The sequence below is a fragment of the Ictidomys tridecemlineatus genome, chromosome 6, assembly GCF_052094955.1.
Source record: "Ictidomys tridecemlineatus isolate mIctTri1 chromosome 6, mIctTri1.hap1, whole genome shotgun sequence".
NCBI lineage: Eukaryota > Metazoa > Chordata > Mammalia > Rodentia > Sciuridae > Ictidomys > Ictidomys tridecemlineatus.
The window spans coordinates 66860785-66884167 of NC_135482.1; the positions used below are offsets into that span (position 1 = coordinate 66860785).

At 41.4% G+C, this 23383-nt stretch overlaps 1 long non-coding RNA gene across 8 annotated transcripts in view; it reads left to right on the top strand.

Moving 5' to 3' along the window:
• Window positions 1-11667: 11667 nt before the first annotated feature.
• Window positions 11668-23383, top strand: part of LOC144364855 (uncharacterized) — a 121449-nt gene continuing 109733 nt past the window's right edge. For all 8 annotated transcript variants that reach the window (XR_013422950.1, XR_013422948.1, XR_013422949.1 and 5 more), the window contains exon 1: window positions 11668-12083. This is a non-coding gene — a long non-coding RNA (uncharacterized LOC144364855). The remainder of the gene's footprint in view (window positions 12084-23383) is intronic.

Genomic DNA, 23383 nt, shown 5'->3' on the forward strand with positions numbered 1-23383 from the left:
ACAATAATTTCTGAGCAACTTTACACAGTTGCTCCCTTATCATTCTAAAAAACAAAAAAAAAGAAAGAAAGAAAGAAAGAAAGAAAGAAAGAAAGAAAGAAAGAAAGAAAGAAAGAAAAAGGAATCTGTCACCTAGGAATGAGAACTTTAGTCTGCAAGGATGTAGCCTCCTCCTGTGTGCTATCTGTTTTGTCCTTTGTTCATGGTTTCTTACCATCTTCACAGTGTGGTCAACTTTATTTTCCAGATTGTATACTTTGTCTTCATTATCTGACATTCTGTCTTCCAAGTGATCTAGTCTGTTGGTGATGCTTTCTATTGAGTTTTTTATTTGGTTTATTGTTTCCTTCATTTTAAGGATTTCTGATTTTTTTCCCAGAATCTCTATCTCTTTCTTAAAGTAATTTTTTGCTACCTGTATTTGCTCCATTATCTCTTTGTTGGAGTGATCAATATTTGCTTGTTTTTACTCATTTAGGTCATTCTTTAATTCATATATCATTTTAATTATGTACATTCTGAACTCCTTCTCTGACATTTCATCGACTGCTCTGCCCATGGATTCTATTATTGTACTATCCTGGTTTGTTTGGAGCACTTTCTTCCCTTGTTTTTTCATGTTGTCTATATGTCTTCCTTTCTTGCAGTGCAGATCTGAGGTATTATAATTTCTACTCTATAATCTTGTAGTATCCGTGCAGATTATCTTTACCTCACTTTGGTGTTGGGCTTCCTGACCCTCCTGGTGTCCCGTGATGAATGCTACTACAACTAAAGGTAGTGGCAGCACTAGCAGAGGTAACTTGAGATAGCAGTGGGGTGTCCCATGATGGATGCTGCTGCAGTCTGGCTGGCTGGGCAAAGTAACAGGGTGTGTGTGTGTGTGTGTGTGTGTGTGTGTGTGTGTGACAAGCAACTTGTGAAGGTTGAAACAGCGGGAGTCGCTTTATTGCCAGACAGTAGAGGCATATATACACTTAACTGATTATACACAGCTTGTTTCAATTAACATCATCCAGATATATCAATTGGTCATTAAGGAATCCTCATCATCTTAATAATTACACACAGCTTAACTTAATTAACATCATTAGATACAGCAGTCAGTCATTAAGGAATCTCCATCATCTTAATGGCTCACTGGCGTTACTTCTCAAACCACTCCTTTTGGCAAAGTGCCGGGCGCCATCTTGACTTGTCTGTGGCTCTCAACAGGATGCAACCTCTTTCAGAGATGGGGCTGAAAGGGTGGGCCTTACACTGGCTTTGGGGTGCCTGTCCCAAGATGCAGTTGCTTCTACGCTGTCTGTTTTCGCAAAGTGGAAGTTACTACGTGGGGAAGGCTATGGCAGTGGTCTGGGCCTGAGCTCTTTTTCTACTAATGGTGGGGTAGACCTGGGCCTAAATTGGGCCTGGGCTCCAGCGCAGGTGGGTGGAGGTGTCCTAGGCCTGGGCCTGAGCTCCGTTCTGGTATGGCTCTCCTGAAAACTTTTTTTTCATTTGCTATCAGAAGCAGCAGGAGGGACGGCAAAATATGAACCAGGTGAACAGTGTTAGATATACACTGGCATAAGACTATCGTCCATCATCCTTGGGAAAACTGCTGTGACTCTTTGCCAAGTTGTCTCCTTACTCCCTTACTTCCCCTGGAAGCAGCTAGCATGACTCTTTAGAATCCATTACCCAAGATGGGTGTGGCAGCACGTGCCTGTAATCCCAGTCACTGGGGAAGATGAGACAGGAGGATCACAAGTTTAAAGCCAGCCTCAACAATTCAGTGAGGCCCTAAGCAACTTAGTAAGACTCTCTCTCAAAAAATAAAAAGGGCTGGGGTTGTGGTTCAGTGGTAAAGCACCCCTGGGTTCATTCCCCGATACAAAAAAAAAAAAAAAAAAAAGAAAGATAAAGGAATCTGTCACCCAGGAATGAGAACTTTAGTCTGCAAGGATGTGGCCTCCTCCTGTGTGCTGTTTGTTTTGTCCTCTAGAGACTGAAGAGGATCATGCATTCAGCCAAGCAAGGAAGCTACTGTGCAGATGGTGGGTCGGGACACCCTGCACACCCCCTGCAGTCAATGGCCATCCACTGCTTGTGTTGCAGGGCTGCAGCCTCATGAGCAGGCCTCTGATCTGCAGATCTCCAGAGTCCTGGCTGCCCAGTCAGGCTCTCACAGAGCACAGAAGAGGCGAAGGCAGAACTCTGAGCTGTGGCCCAGTGTCAGGGTCTCAGTTTGCTATGAGGCACCCCTTCTCTCCTTCTTCTCTAGAGCTGGAAGCTGCATTGTTTACTCCTTCATGCAATAAACTTCTTATTCAGTGACTAGTAACATGAGCCTTGGACGCATCACCAAGGCTACAGATGCAGCGATTACGGAGGTAGCGCTACTCACTGCTGCTCAGAAAATCAAACCTCCCAGCCAGCGTCTGTGGTGAATTTGCTCTTTATTTGCTGCAGTCACAGGCCTCAGGTCTAGCCTGGGACTCTCTTTTCCTCAGACCTTTTTACACAGTTGCTCCCTTATCATTCTACAGGTCTCAGCCCAAATGGTCTCCAAAGAGAGGTCTTGGCTGAAGCTGTGCTCATCCTCTCAGCCACACACTGCCACCTGGTCACTCTCCAGTCAGCATGTCTGTCCACTTGTCTGATTACAATCAGTATTTATCATTAGCTGGTATGTCTTTTTAATGTATTGGGTTACTTGTTTCTGTTCTGTTTTCCCACCTCTAGAATGTTAGCTTCTTACAAACAGCAATCATGTCTGTTTCCTGTACTCCTAACCCTTTAGCTTAGAATAGTCTCTAGTGATTGTTGATTGCATATTTGTTGAATGGATGGATAAACCAAAAGCCTTTGTGTTTACAGTCTAGAGAGGTGGTACAGTGCCAGAGCTTACATGGAAGAATCAGACACTGGGGGTTTAAGTCCCAGCTCTGTAGCTAAAGACTCAAAGTCCCCAAACTTTAAATCGGTCATCTTTAAAATAAGTATATCACCTACTTCACAGAGAGAAGATTAGGTAATTTATCTGAAGTGTTTGGGTCAGGTTTGTGACATAGCGACCATAAATGTTGTCTTTTGTTATTCCTGAGCATACAATATGAACATAATATACTGCGTGGAGGAATGCAGTAAAATATAATTGGGATCAGAGGGGAAGTGGAGCATCAGCTGCTCCAGAAGAAGTGACATCCATTTCAGACTAATTTCATTAAGGAGCCGGACTCATCCATTGAAGTCCATGACCCAAATCAACAAGCCAATTTGAAGGGAGGATATTGGTGCCAGGGGTCCTTGAACCAGGAGGATCATACCCAGATTTGCCTTGGCCCAGCAGCTCTTGTCTACTCCCCTGCAGCCTAGAATTAGGCTCTTGGATATGGCGGAGGCAGCAGCTGTGTGGCAGTGAGCCCACTGTGGTTAGGGATACTGATGAGTGGCTTCAATAAATCTGATATGGTAGAGAATCACTTTCTCTTGTTCAGAGTCTGGGTCACATATTGGAGGAAATATCCTAGCCCTTTATCTGCTGTCAGTTCCGATTTGATGCTTCTTTTTTGCATGCTCTATCTAAATTAAATCTCCACTCCACTTGGGAGCCCTCTGGCTTTAAGTCCTATTTTTGGAATAGTAGTCAAGACTTGGATCTACTGAAAAAGAGCCTCTGTGGACTGGACTCCTCCTGGCACGGCTTGCTCTGCATACTCACTCAGACCTCCTTGGCTCTGAGGGGGCCTTCTTCTTTCTCTTGCCACTGGGAAATTGCTCAGCCAGTGACACCAGTGGTGTCTTCAAGCCAAGCCTTTATCCACCAGGGTTGTCAGACCTCCCCCACAGGCTCTGAAGCCTGAGTCCCAAAGATGGCATTGAGTTTCAGCCTTTCGTGACTGTTTGGCTCTATTTTTGTACAAGTAGATTGATTTTCAGCAAAGAATGACACGCAATAGCAAGCTTGGGGTCTGCAAGTGGAGGAAATGGATTAGAAGCTCAGATTTATTTGCACATGGATTGAGACACTGTTGGGAAGGTTAACTGTCCAGGACTCTGGGGTGCCATTTTCAGCAGAGTTGGGGGTTCTGGGAGAAATGATGGTGCTCTTGTGGGCAGAGTGCAGAGCCTCTCCTGTAGGGCTCAAGGGACCTGACAGATGGGGACATGCGGTGGGACCAACGACTGGTGACCTTGTTTTCCCTTAAAGCATTGGCTGTGTCACCAGTGAGTCTGATTCTTAGGGTAGGGGGATCAAACTTTGGAAACACAGTTCCATGAGTGGATTCAAACCTCTTCCTTTTGTTTCCTTCAAAAGAGCTTGGAAAGCTGGTGTTTCCAAGAGGACTTTTCCAAATTTCAAGAGCAACATAGACTATAAATGAAGAAGATACTAGAGGCACAAGAAGTTCAATGTACACAATCCAGGTCTTTGATGCCAATTCCAAGTAGCTCCCTCCCAGGATTCCCGGTCCTGCACCATCTTGCTGTGTCCCTGTCTGTTTTGTTCACCGTTCTGGGAGCCTTTCTGCTGCGTCATAATATGGCAGAGGGCATCACATGGCCAGAGAGGGTACAAGATGCCCTTACATTTAGTCTGTTTGTGATGGTGGAGCCCTTATGACCTCAACGTCTCCCATTAAGTCTCAGTTCCTAACCCTCGTGCATGGGGGACTGTTTCCAATGCATGCTTTTTGGGGGACTCATCTAATCCATAGGTCTCCCCTGGTCTCAGTTCCCACACAGCCTGCATGTTGACAGCACTTTATTCCCTGATGCCAGAACCAGTTGTCCTGATGTCTGGTTTCCTGGATACTTTTTTCAAGGTCAGGGAAAAATGCTGATTCTGCCTCTTGCCTAGAACTTCCCACTCAGTTCTAGATTCTGGTGTGAAGATGGGCCTTCCTCCAGCCACCCAAGGAGATTTTTCTCTATGTAGAGGCAGCTTTGCTCTCGACATGTCCAAGAATAAAACCAGACACAGAAAATTGCCCATGAGAACTATTCATTTATGGCTTTTTAGAGAAATTCACTGATAGATGGTATTCTAGTAGGGGAAATTTGGAACGAAAGCCTAGAAAGACATAATTTTGAAACTTTTCCCTCCTCTTCAATTTCTTTCTCAGAATGTCTGTATTTTTTGGTGTCATTATCATGTCCATGCATTTATTTGAGGGTTGCTGATTATGCCCGTAGGTAGCATTTGTAAATTTCTCAGCAAGTAGGTAGCTTACTGTTTGGGTGCTAACAGAATAGCAAGATGCCATAAACTGGGCAGCTTATAGATAACAGAAATTTATTTCTCATGGTTCAGGAGGCTGGAAGTCCAAGATCAGGGCCCCAGCAGATTTGGTATCTAATGAGAGCCTGCTTTCTGGTTCATAGCCATCTTTTCCCCACATCCTCACATGACCTCAGGCAAAGGAGCTTGCTGGGCTCCTTTATAAGGGCTCTGATCCCATTCATGTGCCCTCAAGGGTTCCACTGTCAAGATCTAATCTCCTCCAGATACCATCACATGGGGGGGGGGTATTAGGATTTAATACATAAATGTTGGGGAGAACCCAAACATTTGGCCTGTAGCAGGGGACTTCCCACACTGGATTGAGTGTGAAAAGTATCATCTTTTTTCCACCTTTTGGGTGAAGTGGAAGGTATTTCCTCAATGTATACTGAAGGAGTGTTCAGAATGGGTTGATTTTTCACCTTTTAACTCTAAAAATCAACTTTGAGATCTTTTATATCTCGGTGGGCCTCTTATTGTTCTAGCAAAAAACATTAAAACAACAACAACAAAAGACCCCAAAACACTGCTTTCTTGCTTTTCCTTGACCCAGGGGTTGGTCAGCCATCCGTCATTGTGACATAACCAGCGTTATGTCAGAGGTGCTGCAACTCCAACATCAAGCAAAGAAATGTGGACATATTAGTTAACTTATGCTCTCCTTGCACATGTGATTTTTTTTTTTCATGTTTTCAGTAGTAGTGAGGCCTTCCTGGAGATCCGAAAGGACACTCAGTAGGGTGCTTGGAGGAGGCCATGGTTGACATGAGCGGAAATGGGTTGGTACAGGCTAGCATGGCTGGGGGATGGATGGTGGCACACGAAATCAACAGCTATGGCAAGAGTTGGGCAATTCTGGAGCAGAATGGGGAGGAAGGAAGGCTTTGCAGGCAAGGCAGTTTGTGGGAGTGACTGCCCATGTGAAGAAATTATGGAAGGTGGAGTTGGAAACAGAATGGCAGGGAAACCATGAACACCTCAAGCATCAGGCTGAGGGGGCTACACTGTTTTCTGGAGCAATGGGAAGACTTTAGAGGGATTTGAGCTAAGAAGTAATGTGATGAGCCTACCTTTGGGACATTGGTCTGGCCACAGTGTGTAGGATGATTATATTAATTTTAATTGCAGAATTGTAGACCGCAGTATGTTTAATGGAGAGGCTGCAACACATCAACATTTGTTTGCACAAGCATGACTCCTCTGTGGTGGCAGGAGAATACTTTAGGATATTAATGTAATTTTTTTTCTCTGTCTCTGAATTTCCTTCTGTCTCTTATGCATTCAAGCAATTAGTTGGTGCTGTACTCCTTATCCCAGGGAAGGGAGTGTGGTAGAGAGGTTTAAGTGTGGGAATCCTCCTGGCTTTAATTTTAGAAAATCCAAACTTTGAGGGACAGAGAAAAAGATTCTGAAGAATCAATGGCAGTTCCTGAAACTGAAGGGAAGTGTGATTTCTTAGCAGGGCTATGGCGCAAGCTTATAATCCCAGTGACTAGGGAAGCTGAGGAGGGAACATGGTCATTTCAAGGCCAGCCTCAGCAATTTAGTAAGACCCTTTATACATATTTTTATCTATCTATCTATCTATCTATCTATCTATCTATCTATCTATCTATCTATCTATCTATCTATATCTCAGTAATGTAGAAACCCTGGTTTAATCCCAAATGTTGGGCCCTGACACCCCCCCCACACTCCCTAAATAAAAGTTCTAACCAGCATGTATGGCCTGAGAGTCATACCTGTTATCCGATTGATTTAGCTAAGATGAAAAATATTGGTTTACCTGACTATTTGAGTATCTGATTAGAGGCAGTTTTCAATATTCCATTTATAAATCTGGGTGGAGAGGTTAGACTCCTTACTCTGATGTGATGGAAAAACACTTGGGCTTAGGGGAGAAAACTTGTCTTAAAGTCCCAACATTGTCTCACACCAATAGTGTGACTTTAGGATAAGGTTGTCATATAAATATAGGATATTCATTTAGATTTGAATTTCAGATAATAAAAATAATTGGGACATATTTATACTAAAATATTATTTGGTACGTACCATCAATTTCAGATTACTTGTTCAATTTCAGATAAGCAACGCAGACTTTTTAGTATAAGTATGTCCCACATGTGTTTTGCTCTCTGAAATTTCAAATTGAACTGGGTGTCCTCTGTTTTCCCCTTAAATCTGGCAACCATACTTTGGAAAAGTCATCCAAACTTTTGGACCTTGAATTCTTTTATCTGAAGGATAGAACATGATGATATTTTCTTTGGAGTGCTGAAGAACAGATCAGATAAGATCACGATGGTTAAAGTGATTTAGAATCTGTAGTCCTGTTACTCCTAGAGCAGTGCTATGATAGTTAAGTCTATGTGGAGCAAGGCCAACCAAATTGTTCTACTTCATAGAGATTTCTTAGATAATGGTAGAATGGAACAACAATGCTGTCTACCTCATAGCATACTGTGACGCTTACATGAGTTAATGAATGCAAAGGGCTGAGCACTGAGCATGGTTCATATAGATGCTCAATAAATAATAGCTTAGTTATCATTGCCATTGTGCAGATATGATGTAATATTCTTACATAGGTATTCCACAAAACTGAGGCAATGAGAAGGCCCCCTTCACATCCTGATTCTTGAAATCATGCCAGAAAAATTTCAGATATGTCACTGGGAGTAACGGGCATGAGTTTCTTAGAAGGGATAGAAAAAGGGCAAAAGGGGGACACTTTCAAGGGAGAGAGCGGGTTCTTTCAGAGAGGAGAGAGATGGCACACTCTTCCTGCCTTCTAGTTTTATTGGGGGTCCCAGGAAAGTTTCCAGAGAGTCTTGCCCATGACTACCTCTTGACTTTTTTTTTTTGGTACCAGGGATTGAACTCAGGGGGTGCTTAACCACTGAGCCACATCCCCAGCCCTTTTAAAACATTTTTTTTTAAAAAAATTTTGAGATAGGGTCTTGCTAAATTGCTTAGGGCCTCACTAATTTGCTGAGGCTGGTTTTGAACTTGTGATCCTCCTGCCTCAGCCTCCTAAACTGCTGGGATTATAGGTGTGTGCCTCTGCGCCAGGCTCCACTTCTTGACTTTTGATTGACAGCAGGATGACATCAGACTTTCAAGTCCCCACTGAGCATGACAACTCTAGGTCAACTGGCCCATGTAGACCAGTTCTAACTGGAATCTGATCCTATAGATTTTATAATTAGGGGGAAATATCCTTGTCTCTCTGAGTTCTGGGGTCTGGTCTGTGTCAGGGTCACAAAAGTCCTTCCCTGCAGGGTAACTTGTTTTCTTTTTATGGCATTTAGGGCCTGCATTTCTCCTGCACATAACAGGTAGTTTACTGAGAAACGTGACATATCCTGTGGAAGGCATGTAGGGGTCAGTACAGTGGGCACAGTTTGTAGAATTATTCTCTAAATGGCATGTTCCCTCTACTCAGTCTGTCCCCCATCGACATTATCAAAATGAATCAAAGATATTTGGAAATGATTCACTGAACCAAGAATGATTTATTGAGAGCTATCTTGATGTCATATCTTTTTCTTTCAGTTAGTTGTCAGAAGGGGACAGGGACTGCCAAGTTTATCTAGGGAAGAAATTTACAAATATTTCTGAGTATGTAAAAAGACAGAAATAACACCTTTGTGAGCATTTTTGAAGAGTCTAAAATATTTGCCCAGATCTCGGCCCAATTCTGTGAACTCAGAAGAAATCAACAGTCGATGCCTATGTTTTACTTCAGGCAAAAACATCCCTCATAAACAAACTGTGGGCCCAGTGCAACCTTAGATGTATTGACAGCCTGAGGCTAAAACTCTCCCTGTTTATTAAATGAAACAGACCCAATCTAGGTCACAGCATTAGCAAATGGTGAGCTGGCCTTTCCAGATCTCTCAAGATCCCTGAGCACAGAGGGAGAAAAAAGAATTAATCAAACAAAGCCCGGCAGGGGAGTTTCAGGGGCAGCTCTGATACCTTTTAAAATAGGAAAACATTAAGATGTAACCCCACAGAAAGGTAGAAACAGGAGCTAGATATGAATAGTGCCAGCAGCGATCGTTAAACAATTTTTGAATTTGTTGAAAAAAAATATGATTTTTTTTTTGTTAAACTGCATCTCATGGACTATCAGTGTTGATTTTTTCAGAGACCTCAGGTTTGATAGAAAAGCAAACTGGTAAAGAGTGAGGAGGGGCTGTCAGCCTCTCCAGCCAGCAGGTTCCTCCAAAGTCCCTCCTCTCTGTGGTCCTGGAAACCACCCTGGCTTGTATCACAAGTTTCTTTATGCTGCTTTCTCTTGTTTTATGTTTTTCTTTTTTTTTCCCAATTTTTCTCTGTTTTCTTTACCAAGTCATTCCATCCTAAAGACTTCAAAAATTCAATTTCCATGTGGCTGTCTTGTTAGTCACTTTTAGTATTTGGTAGGCTTAATTGCTGAAATAATTATGCCTTTTCCTGAACAGAACTGCTATGCCAGAGTATGGAGTGGAGAAGTAAATATCTGTTGATAGCACTTGAAGGGTGATAAAAAGATTTACATCAATCAAGCTGCAGAGTTTGAACTGACGTGTAAGATGCCCCTGAGAGTGACTGATTATTATTTTTTTTTCCAGCTTGAAGAACTTGTCATTTCTTTTTCTTTTATATTTGTTCAGAGACAATCAAGGCATATCAGGGAATTTAAAATGTGCTAGTCAATCAATTCTTTAAAAAGCAGTTGTTTTGAAGGAGTATAGCCCACAGAAGCCAGATTTATTTTCTTAACTAATGATAAATATTTTCTAATGTAGAAAGCCTATTATGTAAACCCTTCTGCATATGTAATGTGTTATGGACTGAAGGTTTGTATCACTGCCTCTAAATTCATATGCTAAAATCTTAACCCTAATATGATAGCATTAGGAGATGGGGTTTGGGGGAGGTCACTGTCACGAGGTGGAGCCCTCATGAATGGAATTAGTGTTCTTTTTTTGGGGGGGGGATACTGGAGATTGAACTCAGGGGCACTTGACCACTGAACCACACCCCCAGCCCTATTTTGTATTTTATTTAGAGACAGGGTCTCACTGAGTTGCTTAGCACCCCCTCCCCCATTGCTGAGGCTGGCTTTGAGCTCATGATCCTCCTGCCTCAGCCTCTTGAGTCCCTGGGATTACAGGTGTGTGCCTGGTGGAATTAGTGCTCTTATAAGAACAGACACCAGAGCCTACTCTCTGTCTGCTCTTCCCCAGATGAGGACATAACCAGTTGACCATCTTCAAAGCAGGAAAAGTGCTCTCTCTACCAGACACTGACCTGTTGGTGTTTTGATCTTGAACTTTGTTTGCAGGAACTGGAGAAATAAATTTCTATGTTTTAAGCCACCCAGTCTATGGCAATTTGTTATAGCAGCTCAAACTAGATAAAATAGAAATTGGTACTGGGGGTGGAGTGCCATTTTAATTAATACAAACATGGAGTGGCCTTGGAACTAGTTATAGGGTAGAGGCTGGATGGGTTTTGAGGGGCAAAGGAGGAAATGCTGATGTTGTTGCTAAGGGATTTTTAAAGGTGATTTTGAGGGATGGAAAAAAAATAGTAGAGAAGGAGAGAAAGTTTCCATTGTCTTAGAGAACCATTAAATAAATATAAACAGAATGTTGGTAGACATAGGGGTGGTAAGGACCATTCTGACAGTGTCGTAGAAGGGAATTAGGAATGTGCTGTAATCTGAATATATCCCCCCGAATTCATGTTCCAGAAACATAATCCTCAGTGCCACAGTGTTGGAGTGTGGCCTTTGGGGAGGTACATATTAATACTGTTATTAGAGGGGCTCATGTGTGGGGGTTCTCTTCTACCTGACTGTTCTGCCCTGGGAGGACACAGTGTTCCAGGCACCATCTTGCAAGGAGAGAGCCCAGGCTTTACCCTGCATGTGCTTTGACTCTGAAATCCCCAGGCTCCAGAACTATGAGAAATAAATTTCTGTTCTGTAAAAATTACCCAGGTATCCTGTTATAGCACCATAAAATGGACTGAGATAAGGCTAGTGAGTGTGGATACTAGCTCAGAATGGAAAGTCCCTTTCCATTCTAAATTCCAGACTCCATTTAGGTTTTATTCTTTGTTTAAAAAAATGTAATAAACTCCCACTTAGGATTTTTAGGATCTCAATGAAATGTTGGTCTCACCAGGGTAAATTCACTTAAGTCAGAATCAGTAATGATTAATTTCATTTGGAAAGGAGAAGAGAAATTGGGCACCATTTATTTCATTTTTAACAAGAAGAAGCACAATTTAAAACCAAAAACAAAACAAAAGGAAGGGTCGAATTAATCACAGGCATAGATTGCTCTTTCAAAAGCAGTTCTTATCAATGAGCTCTTTGGAAACCTGAACAGCCTGGTAATAAAACCTGCAGGATCGGGTCCTCGGCAGGTCTCTCAGTAGAGGGGAAGATGTTCCCAGGCAAAGCAACATAGGTGAAAAATTACAGTGGAAGTGGAATAGAAATTCACAGGAAAAAGTTGGTTAGGGAGAAAAGAGAAAGGCAAGGGTGAGCTTTGTCTTTTTTTTTTTTTTCTTGAGTCATGCATCAGTTGCCAGACATTTAAATGACACATTTGTTTGCAAGATCCTGAACTAGGCCCTGGAAATGCACAGAAGTGACTCACAGTTCTTGACTACAGCATGGACTTCAGAGAAGGAGTCCGACAGGTGGTGACAATTGCACCAACTTCGACTGCACCGTGGTGAAGGTGTGCTGTGTAAGCCGAAAAGGCTGACTGCTGTGAAGGACCCTCTCCGGAGCCCATGGCTTGGGGTACAGATATTTGTTTCCTTCCTGTATTAACGTGGTGCAGGTGCTTGGCAGGCCGTCTTGGGTGGCTCCAACAATCTCCAGGGCCTCAGGGTTCTCTTCTGGATCCTCTGTACTCTGTCAGCGGATGGAAGAAAGAGGAAAATGGAGTGTTGCATAGGAAGATATTTGGACCGGGTTTAGAAGAGGTGTCCATAATCTATTTGAAGGACTTAATAATATTAGCCCCAGTCACGGTGTGGCTAAGGCAGCCACTTTCTGGCAAGAGCTCTGAACTATGGAAAGGAAACATTAGTCTTTGATGGACAGCCAGTTGTCTCTAAAACTCATGTATGAGACACGGCTATAATGAGAGTTTATGTGTATGTATGTGTGTGTGCATGCACACATGTGTGCTGTGTGCAATGTGTGTATGTGTAGTGGGTGTGGGTGGGTCATAGGACAAGAAAGGGAAATAATAGTGAAACTTCCCAGAAAATTGATACTTAAAATGAGGTTTAAAGGAAAATAGGAGTTAAATCATGAAAGGCAGTGGGAAGTACATTTAAATAGAAATTAAAAGCAGCATTTACGGTAAAGGCCATGAGGCATTTGTTCACTCACTCATTCATTCATCCATTCAACAAATTCTTACAAAAGTACCTTTCCAATGTTGAGGAATCCTTCCAAATATTGGCAATACCACACTACACAAGAAAAACAAGTTGCTTACTCTCATTGCCCTGTCTGCTACTAAGGGGAAAAATAGTCAGCAAAATATGGAACTCAGAAAAATCAAATGATATGTTATGTGTGGGGCAACTGCACTTATCTTTAAGTTTGGGGCAAGAATGCATGTTCAGGGAGTGAGTGAGAAATAAGACTGAAGAAGGCAGAAAAGGTTGGTCAGAAAAAGGCCTTTCATCCATTATGGGGCATTGGGAAGAGGACATAGGCCTCACTCATATTTTGATATGTCAAAGACAAAATTACAGCAAATTTAGTTAAAGGTCTTAATTACACTCATCTGCAATCTAGAATTGAGCAGCACTGCATTACATGAAGTGGCAAAACTGTTCTGATTGGCTGAGAGGAAGAGGTTGGTTTTATAGACGGGAAGAGGTTGAAGAAAAAAAACAAACAGAACAAGGAGTAGATTGGTTCTTTTGAAGTTCTTTTTCTTGCAAGGTGGGGACTAGGAAAAATAAGTAACTGGTAAACATCAAGTTACTGCAGTTTACTTTTCTTTTGTAGGGAGCAAAGAGGGAATGCAATTATGATGCCATTTGAAATTGGCCTGTTTGGGAAATTTGGCTATTATCTCTCACCTGATTTTTTAGGAAGATCAGACAACAGCGTCATTTGGGATTGGTGGAACTTTAGCCTGAGTGACTTCACTTTGAATTTTAGTCTAGTCTGTTGGGGCCTAGTGTAGGAACTTAGTCCAAAATGTGGTTTCTTATGCTTTTTATTTAATAGACTCACACATAAAAATGATAGTAAACACATAATGTTGTAGTCACAGTTTGAATTTGCAGGATTTGGTGGAGCTCAGCTGTGCACCATGTGGAGGGTTTGTGTGGTGACCCAGAGAGGAGAGATCGCTGAAAGGAGACTGGCTGGCCTGCTCTTCAGTGCAGAAACCTCCCTCTTTTTCTGCTTGAGAAGTGATTACAAAACACTGTTAGGCGGCAGGGAAAGCAGGAGACTTGAGCAGAGAGGGCTTCAGAGTCAGACTTGGCTTTAACTAAGCCACATAGGTAGGAGCCAGCTTGGACAGGCTGTTGAGGTCTAGTGTTTAATATTTGGAGATTTTGCAAGCTGGTTGTTGAGCCATTGGTAACTAGAAATCAACTGTGTTGGGAATATTTACACTACGGACATTGACCATTGATACAGTTAGGCCTCCTGCCACCCCCGCCATGGCTGGTTTACCAGTGTGGCTGAAGTCAGCCTCTGCTACTTACTAGCTAAGCCACTTTGGGTGTTATGGTTTGGATGTGAGGTGTCCCCCAAAAGCTCACAAGTGAGACAATGCAAGAAGGTTTGGAGGAGAAATGATTGGGTTACATCCTTAACCTAGTCAGTGAATTAATTCCCTGATAGGGATTAACTGAGTGGTAACTGAAGTGGTAGTATGTGGCTGGAGGAGGTGGGAATTGGGGCATGGCTTGGGGATATATAGTTTGTATATGGAGAGTGGAGTCTTTCTCTTTCTGTTTTCTGATCACCATGTGAGCTGATTCCTTCCACCACACTCTTTCACCATGATGTTTTGCCTCACCTTGAGCCCTGAGGGATGGAGCCAGCCTTCTAAGGACTAAGATGTCTGAAATTGTGAGCCCTCAAATAAACTTTTCCTCCTCTACAATTGTGCTGGTGGGGTCTTTTAGTTACAGTATTTTAATTGGGTAAAAGTCATGACACTTCCCAGCTTCATTTCCTTAGCTGTGAAGTAGTCATTCAATTCAATCCTGTTCACCTTGTGGCTTTATTTAGATAATTAAATAAAAGAATGATGGAAAGTACTTTTTAAAAATTTTTTGGTACTAGGGATTGAATCCAGGGTCACTTAACTACTGAGCCACATCCTCAGTCTTTTGAAAAATATATTTTATTTAGAGACAGGATCTCACTGAGTTGCTTAGGGCATCACTCAGCTGCTGAGGCTGGCTTTGAACTTGTGATCCTCTTGCCTCAGCCTCCCTAACTGCTGGAATTACAGGTGTGCATTACTGTGCAAAACACTTTGCATGATGCCTACTTTATATCAAGAGCTCAGACCTTGGTTGCTAATGTTAATGTTGTTGGTATTTATACCTGCTGAGCACACAGACTGATCCTTTTGCAAAGTTATATTTTCTTCCTATCACAGGAGAGGAACCTGAAATTCAAGAGATCAAGATATGTGCACAAAACTGTACACCTGGTGACTGGTGGAGCAGAAGAGCTGCTGTGCTCTGAGCTCAGGCACTTTCTGCTTTGCAGGCAGCATCTGCTCTGGTTCGTGGTGGCATTTAAAGCTGCCTGGTCAGGAGCTGGCACACAGCAGTACTGGGAGGCCATCTCAGAACCTTCTGTTGGCTCACCTGTCTCTGAGCCAGGTGGGAGCCAGAACCGCCCTGCCCCTCTCCTTTCTTTAACCTCATCACATTTCCAATTTCTTTTGCCCCTCAAATGAGATGGCCTGACAGTCTTCATTACCAAGCTGGAAATCTAGCTAGCATCTTTGATTTTGAACTAAAATTAAAAAGCAAATCAAATCGCAGTGGAGAGCTTAGAACTGATGCACTGTTCTAATAGAAGTGTAGAGATATATTTGGGGGAACAGGAAAGAAAACAATACCGATGTAACAAATGCAATTCTTACCATATGTTCCTGAAGACCAGAGAGCAATGACCTTCACATGTTTTTAGGTTACCTTACCAGTGAGGTAAATGCACTTATCTAACTCTGATCACAGCTTGGTCTGCAGCTGTGGCTCCGGGCATTTTTAACAAACCATCTTCTGGTAACTCTGTCATGGGAACATGCTGTCTTCCAAAAGAGATTAAAATATTTCTCAGAATAATTATGACCGGGCTGGGGCTGTGGCACAGTGGTAGAGTACTTGCCTAGCATGTGTGAGGCACTGGGTTAGATCCTCAGCAACACATTAAAAAAAAAAAAAATATATATATATATATATACACACACACACATATACATGTATGTACATATATACACATAGAATAAATATGAGGAGATTGTTCAAAAAAGACTAGTTTCCTAAGGTGTATGGTCAGTAAGCAAGTGTTTCATGTTTAAGACCTTCCTTCCTTAGAGAGAGAAAGGGAACTGTAGTCATCAAAACCAAACCTTGTGCTTTCATCACATGAATGTGATGAAAATTTCAAAGACCAAGTGAATTGCCATAAGTACAGCTTCTAAGACTATGGAGAGAGGAAGAAAAAGCACAGCAGAGAAGCCTCCTGTGAAAACTATACTCACTCTACTTTCTGGAGATGTGGTTCACATTTTGTGACCTTCTCCGTGAACACCACCAGAAGCTGTCTCTGTGAGGAGCTCCGGGCTTCCACACTCAGCCCCAGCTAAGGAAAGGAATCAGGAACCCTGGAAGAAACTGGCTTGTGTTCTCTGAGAAGTAGACTAAAGCTGGGTAGAGATCAGAAACCTGAAATAAACAGTCCTTCAAAGTTCACAATGTCCAAGAAAGAAAAGTAATTTCCTTCCTGCTGCATTTGTTTTAGGAGGTGACGCGTCCTGTGTGAGTTGTGAATTTAACACCAGTGTTATTTATCCATAACCTATTCACTTATTTGGTCACACACTTGTTGAATGTCTACTGTGTGCAAGGAGTGAGGTTTGAGCCTAAAACATAAAAAAGTCGTAGTGTTTCATTTTCCATAGCTCAAGACCTCAGTGGGAATGGTCATTTAAACAGGTTTTGTTTATAATATACACACACACACACACACACACACACACACTATAGAGGTTTGTATAAAATGCTAGGGGCACCAAGTCAAGGAAGCTGGGAGAGATTTCAGAGGGAAGATGATACTTCAGTAGACTAGACTCATCTTTCTGTGTTGTCTAAGCTTTGATTAAAACTAATAAACAAGAGCAACATTTGCTAGTTTGGGTTTCTTCTTAGCTACCCAAACCTTGAGGACAATGAAGCATTTTCCGATCTAGCACTCAGCAGGTTCACCAGGGTGGGGGAGGAGACGTAAAAATATTTTTTAACAAAATTTCTGTGATCTTCAAACATATGGAAAAGCTCTTGGCCACACTCACAGTAAAATAAATGCAAATTGTCAGATTGGCAAAAATCTAGGACCCAGTCTGTTTGTGAGGCTGTGAGCTCCCACACTTGAACTTGGTGGTGGGAATGCAAACTGATCCTCTGCAGGCAATGCCATAAATGGAAGAAACGGCTACTTTTTGACCCAGAAATTCTACTCCTAGAAATTTGATTTAATTATACACCTGGGTAAGTATGAGATGATACATGCACAAATGTTTTTCAGTGTGGCTTAAAAAAATTAAGAAAAGATTGAAAATATCTCAAACAAGCATCAGCTGAAGGAACAGAACACTGCAATCATGAAACAAGAATGAGGAAGAGCTCCACGTGTGTTGATGTAGGATGAAATGTAGGATATATAACTGAAAAAGGAGAATGCCGGCCATTTGTGATGGCACACGCCTGTAATCACAATGGATTGGGAGGCTGAGGCAGGAGGATCGCAAGTTCAAAGCCAGCCTCAGCAACTTAGCGAGGCTCTAAGCAACCTAAGTGAGGCCTTAAGCAACCTTATGTCAAAATAAAATACAAAAAAGGGCTGGGGGGATGTGGCTCAGTGGTTGAGTGCTCCTGGGTTTAATCCCTAGTACCAAAAAAAAAAAAAAAAAAAAGGAGGATGTAGAATAGTATATACTATACCACCTCTGCATAAGAAAAGAGAAATAAGAATTTATGTGTTATTTTGTCTTATATTTTCTTCCCTCCAATCACTGGAAGATTAAATCAGAAGCTGACAAAAAATACCAATCTTTTTAAAACTTACAAAGATACCTTTTTATTTTAAAATACTCTTGAAGTTAAAGAAAAAGTTGCAGTCTGGTGCAAAAAACTCTTTTCTCATAATCATTTTGAGTATATTGCTGAAATGATGCTCCTTCCACCCCCAAAAGTTTGAGTGTGCATTTTTTTTGGGAAACATAACACACTTAGCAAATCAGGATATTGACACTGATACCTGACTGCAGTCCCATCCCCACACTCCATCCGAGTCTCACCCCTCATGTTCACAGTATATTTTAGCATAGAGGGCTTGAGCGGCACTTCATGGATTACATTTAGTGTCAAGTTTTCAAAGTCTCTGACCATCTGGATCAGTTTCTAAGCCTTTCCTTCACTTCAATCTTTTGAAGATTTTGAAGCTTGCAGGCTAGTTATGTTGAAGAATGTCTCTCAGTTTGTTTTTGTCTGATATTTCCTCATGATTAGATTTGGGCTGTGTATTTTTGACATTTGAGTATCACAGGAAGTATGTGTTCCTACTGCATCTTATTAGATGCTGTATAATTTTGAGTGGTCCCATTACTGATCATGTGACTATGATCACTAGATTAAGGTAGCATCTGCCAGGCTCCTCCTCCTCTGGGTTACTCCTTTTCCCTTTTAAGTTTCTGCAGGTAGGTACTTTGGGACCATGTCAATAGCCTGTTGCTCAGCACACTTGATTAATTACTATGATTTACTATTTCATTTGTATTTTATAATGTTATTATTGATATTTATTTGTCCCATATTTGACTGTTGAGAACTCATTCAGGCTGACTTCTGTGTTCTTTCGAGAAAATTTCATTATTTTTGGAGTATTTCCTTGTGTTTTAGTACAAGATGTCCTAAACTAAGGTTGTACTTTCCCTGCCCTGGCCCTGGGCTCTGCCATTTCTCCAAGAATGGCTGCTTCCTTTCACTTGGAAATAGTGTTTAGAAAGGAAGATTCATGTGTTGGGTGTGCTCATTACTATTGGGTGTTTCTAATCTCAGGCTTTCTCACTGTATAGGTGAATATATGTATGTGCTTGTATTTATGCATGTTTTTCAGTATTAGGGATTGAACCCAGGATCACTTTACTGCTGAGATACCTCCTCAGCCCTTTTTACTTTTTACTTTGAGATAGGGACTTGCTAAATTCCTGAAGCTGCTTGCAAACTTGTGATCTTCCTGTCTCAGCCTCCTGAATACCTGTGCATGCCACTCCTGAATTCCAGCGCATGCCACTGCACCCAACTTATGTTTGCTTCTTCTTTTTAATGTTTACTTCTATATCTATCTATTTGTGTATTTTAAAAATGAGGTTTGCCTGAGACCTCTGCTTTCTAACTTTGCAAGATTCATTCCCATATTGGTAAAGCCACTCTATGATGCTGGCTCCCTCTTATGACGTGAGCTCGGCCCTCCTCTCCCATAACACCCCTGCCTCCTCCCCATGCAGATGTTCTCCTCCTTGACCGTGCACTGACCCTGCACAGGTGGAAGAACTGTGTGGCAGCCCTCTTCATCCTCCATTGGCTCTCACAACCCATGCTGGGCACCCAGCCTGGGAATGCCCTCTTACTCTGCTTGGGCTCTGGCCCCTTCTGTGGAGACCTCTGTTCCCTCCACTCACTGTTCAGAGCCACCTGCTTCACTCAGACCTGCCCAAGGGCATTAGGGATGATGTTCAAAGAGAAGGGAGGGGAGAAGAAGAGGAGGAAGATGAAAAACTGGAATCCTGTCAACTTTTAAAAAATGTAATTATGATACGAAGGAGCTAGTGATGGAAGCAACTCATTTCTGTTTCTGTGATCTCAATTTTCTTTGACTAAGTACAACTTTTAATATTCAAAAAGGAGCTCCTAAAATGGAAAATAAGTAAATGTATGTGTCAAATTGGCAACAAGCAGCAAGAATATAATTATTTAAAATGCTTTAGAGGACAATGTTTTAATTGCATGTGCTCAGTGGGATATATTATCAGGACAAGGTAGATCTTAAATCTAAGATTCAGGGGTTTAAAGCAAGTTATAATCCTAGTATTTTTATTTTGGAACTATTTTATATATATTGAAAGATAAAGCAAGTAAGCACTGTGTTAATGTTAGCATCCAAGATTTTTAGTGTAAGAGAAGAGCAACGTAAGAATAAAAATTTAAAAAGTTAAGTTTAAATCCCCTGCATTGCTAATTTGAATTGGAAATTTCAATATAAACATGTGATTTTATAATATATGCCTACATGTTCTCTCTCATTTCTCTCCTTTGGAAGGGCCTAGAAGCATTGACAAACCAGTAGTAGTGAATATTCCTGACACAAAGATTTTGATCTTTAAATACCATTCCCCAATAAAAGGAACCAGGGATTTTTAGAGAAATGGCTGATTCTGGGTCTGTGGGAGGGATTTTAGTCAGTGAGCCTGGGACATCTTGCTTTGTTGCAGAAAAAGAGTCAATTTGATAGGCTCTTATTGGCTGAAGATGAGACTATTTGAGCTTAAAAAGATGATGGCAATGAAATGAAATATGGAATATATAAAAATATGTAAGTCTATAGAGTAATACCCAGAAAAGAGAAACAAAACACCATTTGTCATCTATTCCTTAGTCTGAAAAATGACAATTCAAGATCAATGATTATTTACCTTGCCTTTCCAGTAGGAGTTGATAAGAGAAATCCCTCTCTCTCTTTCTCTTTTACTCTGTCTCTCTTAAAGATTGCTATCTAATAAATATAGATGGAATGACAGAAATAGAAGAAAATCACCATTTTGCAACTCTCAGCGAGGGAACTGATGGAGGCAAGAGTGGTTTAGGGGATGATAAAGCCCTTAGGTGAAATACGAATGGCATCTTGGGTACTCTAGTGCTGCTGAAGTGCTACTCCACAGATTGTTTGATGGTTTAAAAAATAAAAAAAATAAAAAAACAGAATTTTGCAATAAAAGGAGGGAAGCTGTCTCAGGCGTAGTGATAGCAGATCAATTAGATGTGGTAAGCTTCATGTTGTATTGCAATATTCAACAGCACCAACAATGATGTCTTGTGTAGAGTGGAACATAACAGCCTCAGATCTCAATTCCAGTTTACCTGGAATGCATGAGTGAGTGTGATAAGTTAAATGACACTAAAAATTCAACAGTTGGAAAAATTCCAACAGTTGGACTAGGCTCTGGCCTAGTCTCTTCACAATATTGATGTCATGCCAAATACAGGGCAAGGGGAGCTCTTTCAAAGGTGATAAGTGACATCAGAGGCAGAACATCCAAATGTAAAGCATGGACCTTGGTTAGATCCTGGTAGGAATAACTGGGAGTAATAAATATTTCTGTTTATTGATAAAATTTGAATATGGATCAGGTATCAGATAATGATAATAAAGAGAATTGATTTTAGGAAGGAAATATTCTTATTTTCACAGTGTCTACGTACTTATTTAAGTATCTTGGCAAAAAATTTGATGAGGCAAACATGATAAAAATAACAATGATTGATCTTAGGTAAAGGGTATATAAATGGTCATTTTCTTCATTTTTCTCTATATGTTTGAACATATTCATAATATTAAAAAATAAAAATAAAAACTACTTCTGGGGCTGAGGTTGTGGCTCAGCAGTAGATCGCTCGCCTCGCATGTGCAAGGCCCTGGGTTCGATTCTCAGTACCACATAAAAATAAATAAAATAAAGGTATTGTGTCCAACTACAACTAAAAAATAAATTAAAAAAAACCAACTAATTCTGATTCCTAGGCCCTGACCTAGGTCTACTGAATGACTAAAACTTCTTTGTTATCTGTAGGGTATCAAGTTATAAATACCCCATCTTAATGAGAAAATGAACAGATTGAAGTCTTCAATATTATTTTTAAATATACCTTATATTTTAGAGTAATTTTAGGTTTGCAGGGAAATGAAAGAATGTTTGCCCTACATAGGCACCACCTCCCCTACACTTAACCCCCGTACGAGAGTGGTACAACTGTCAGTGCATGATGCTGCGCGGATCAACATGTCATGTTGCCCTGGTTTAGTAGGGGTCACTCTTGGGGTTGTTTGTATGCAATTCTGACAAAGGCACAATGATGAATCTCTTTCCATCTGAGTAATCTTCACAATATTCCACAAATATTATTGGGTGCCTACTATGTGCCAAGCACTTTTCTCAGTGCTGAAGATTTAGCAATGAACAAAGCAGACACAGGTATCTTAAGCCCATGGCATGGGGAGTACTTCCTTGCCCATAGTAGGCCTCTCTAAAAAAAAAAATACCTTAAAAATTTTTGTAAGCTAATACCAACACAGAAAGCTGCATAAAACAAATGGACCGTGTAGTGAATTGTGGGGAAGTAATCCCCCCCTCTCTGTAGTCCTTCCCCCCACCTAGAACCCTGCCAGCCAGGCAGAATCCTCCAAGCACAGCCCCCATTACAACTCCCCTGCAAGAATATGTTGTGAAGAAGGCCGTTGTACGGATCAGGAAGTTCAGAACCCTTAAGATGCTGTCTAGTTTACTCCCCAAAGTGAGATTTCATGTTTTTCCTTGGCTCAAAAGGTTTGTAGCATCAAAATTTTACTAAGTGAGCAAAATTGAGACATGCATTACTGGACATGGGATTTTTAACTCAATGATATTGAGTAAATGGAGCAGCTGGAGGGCAGTCTCACTCCTGAGTCACAACTCATCCTGAAAACATAGTGTCATAAAGAATGCTCAGAGGCTGGGCATGGTGGTGCTCACCTGTAATCCCAGGCTGACGCAGGTGAATCCGGAGTTCAAAGCCAGCCTCAGCAACTTAATGAGACTGAAAGCAACTCAGTGAGACCCTTTTTCTAAATAAAATATTAAAAAGAACTGGAATGTGGATCAGCGGTTAAGGGCCTCTGGGTTGAATTCTGGTACCCCCCCCCCCCCAAAAAAAGTGTTCAGACACATACTTCCACATACTTCTGTCACGGTGGGATAATGGAATTAAAATGTTACTTAAGATAACTTCAGCACCAGTTCAAATGAGCAAAATCATTTGGTCCTGAGAGACTGTCTGTAGGCTCCATTATGCTGCAGTGGTAAGGAAAAGTGACCTGAGCTCCTTATGTGGGCTTGTTGAATTGTATGAGAAATAAAGTTTCTCCTTCTGTCTTTATTTTTCTGTACCACAGAGAAATTTTACCCACCCATTTTACATGACTTTCCCTTACTCTTTCAACTTTGGTCTTTCCAGACCCCAAAACTGAACTATTACAAACACAAGTGATGTGTTCTCTGCCTAACTCTCCTCAGAGTGCCCAAATCTTGGCATCACATAGGACTGAAAAGTTAAGCTATGTGTATTTAATTTGAAGTCTCAAAGCTCTCCTACTAGGTAACTTTTGATCCCCATAATATGATACCATCTTTGCCAGGTTTTGTGTATATTAAATAGAGTAATAAGCACACAGTGCAGTTTGGGGCACACCACAGATGTGCAGGAAGAATTTGGGGTCTGCTGAGTGGCCTGAAAGAAGTCTAGAGTCATGGGAAACGGGCTTTCCTTCCAGTAATTCCACGTCTAGCTCAACTGCCTGGGCTCAGCCTGACTAGATGAAGCCTCAGCCTCCTCATGGGTGAATGGGGAAGATACAGGGATGTTGTATGAATTAATGATGATACCTACCATTGACCTAGTGCTTACCGGGAATCTCTGTGCTTCCTTATGTCTATTGTTTTATGTGTTCTCTATGTATCTAGGAATTTGGGGATACAGAAGAAGAAATCATCAAATCTCAGAAGA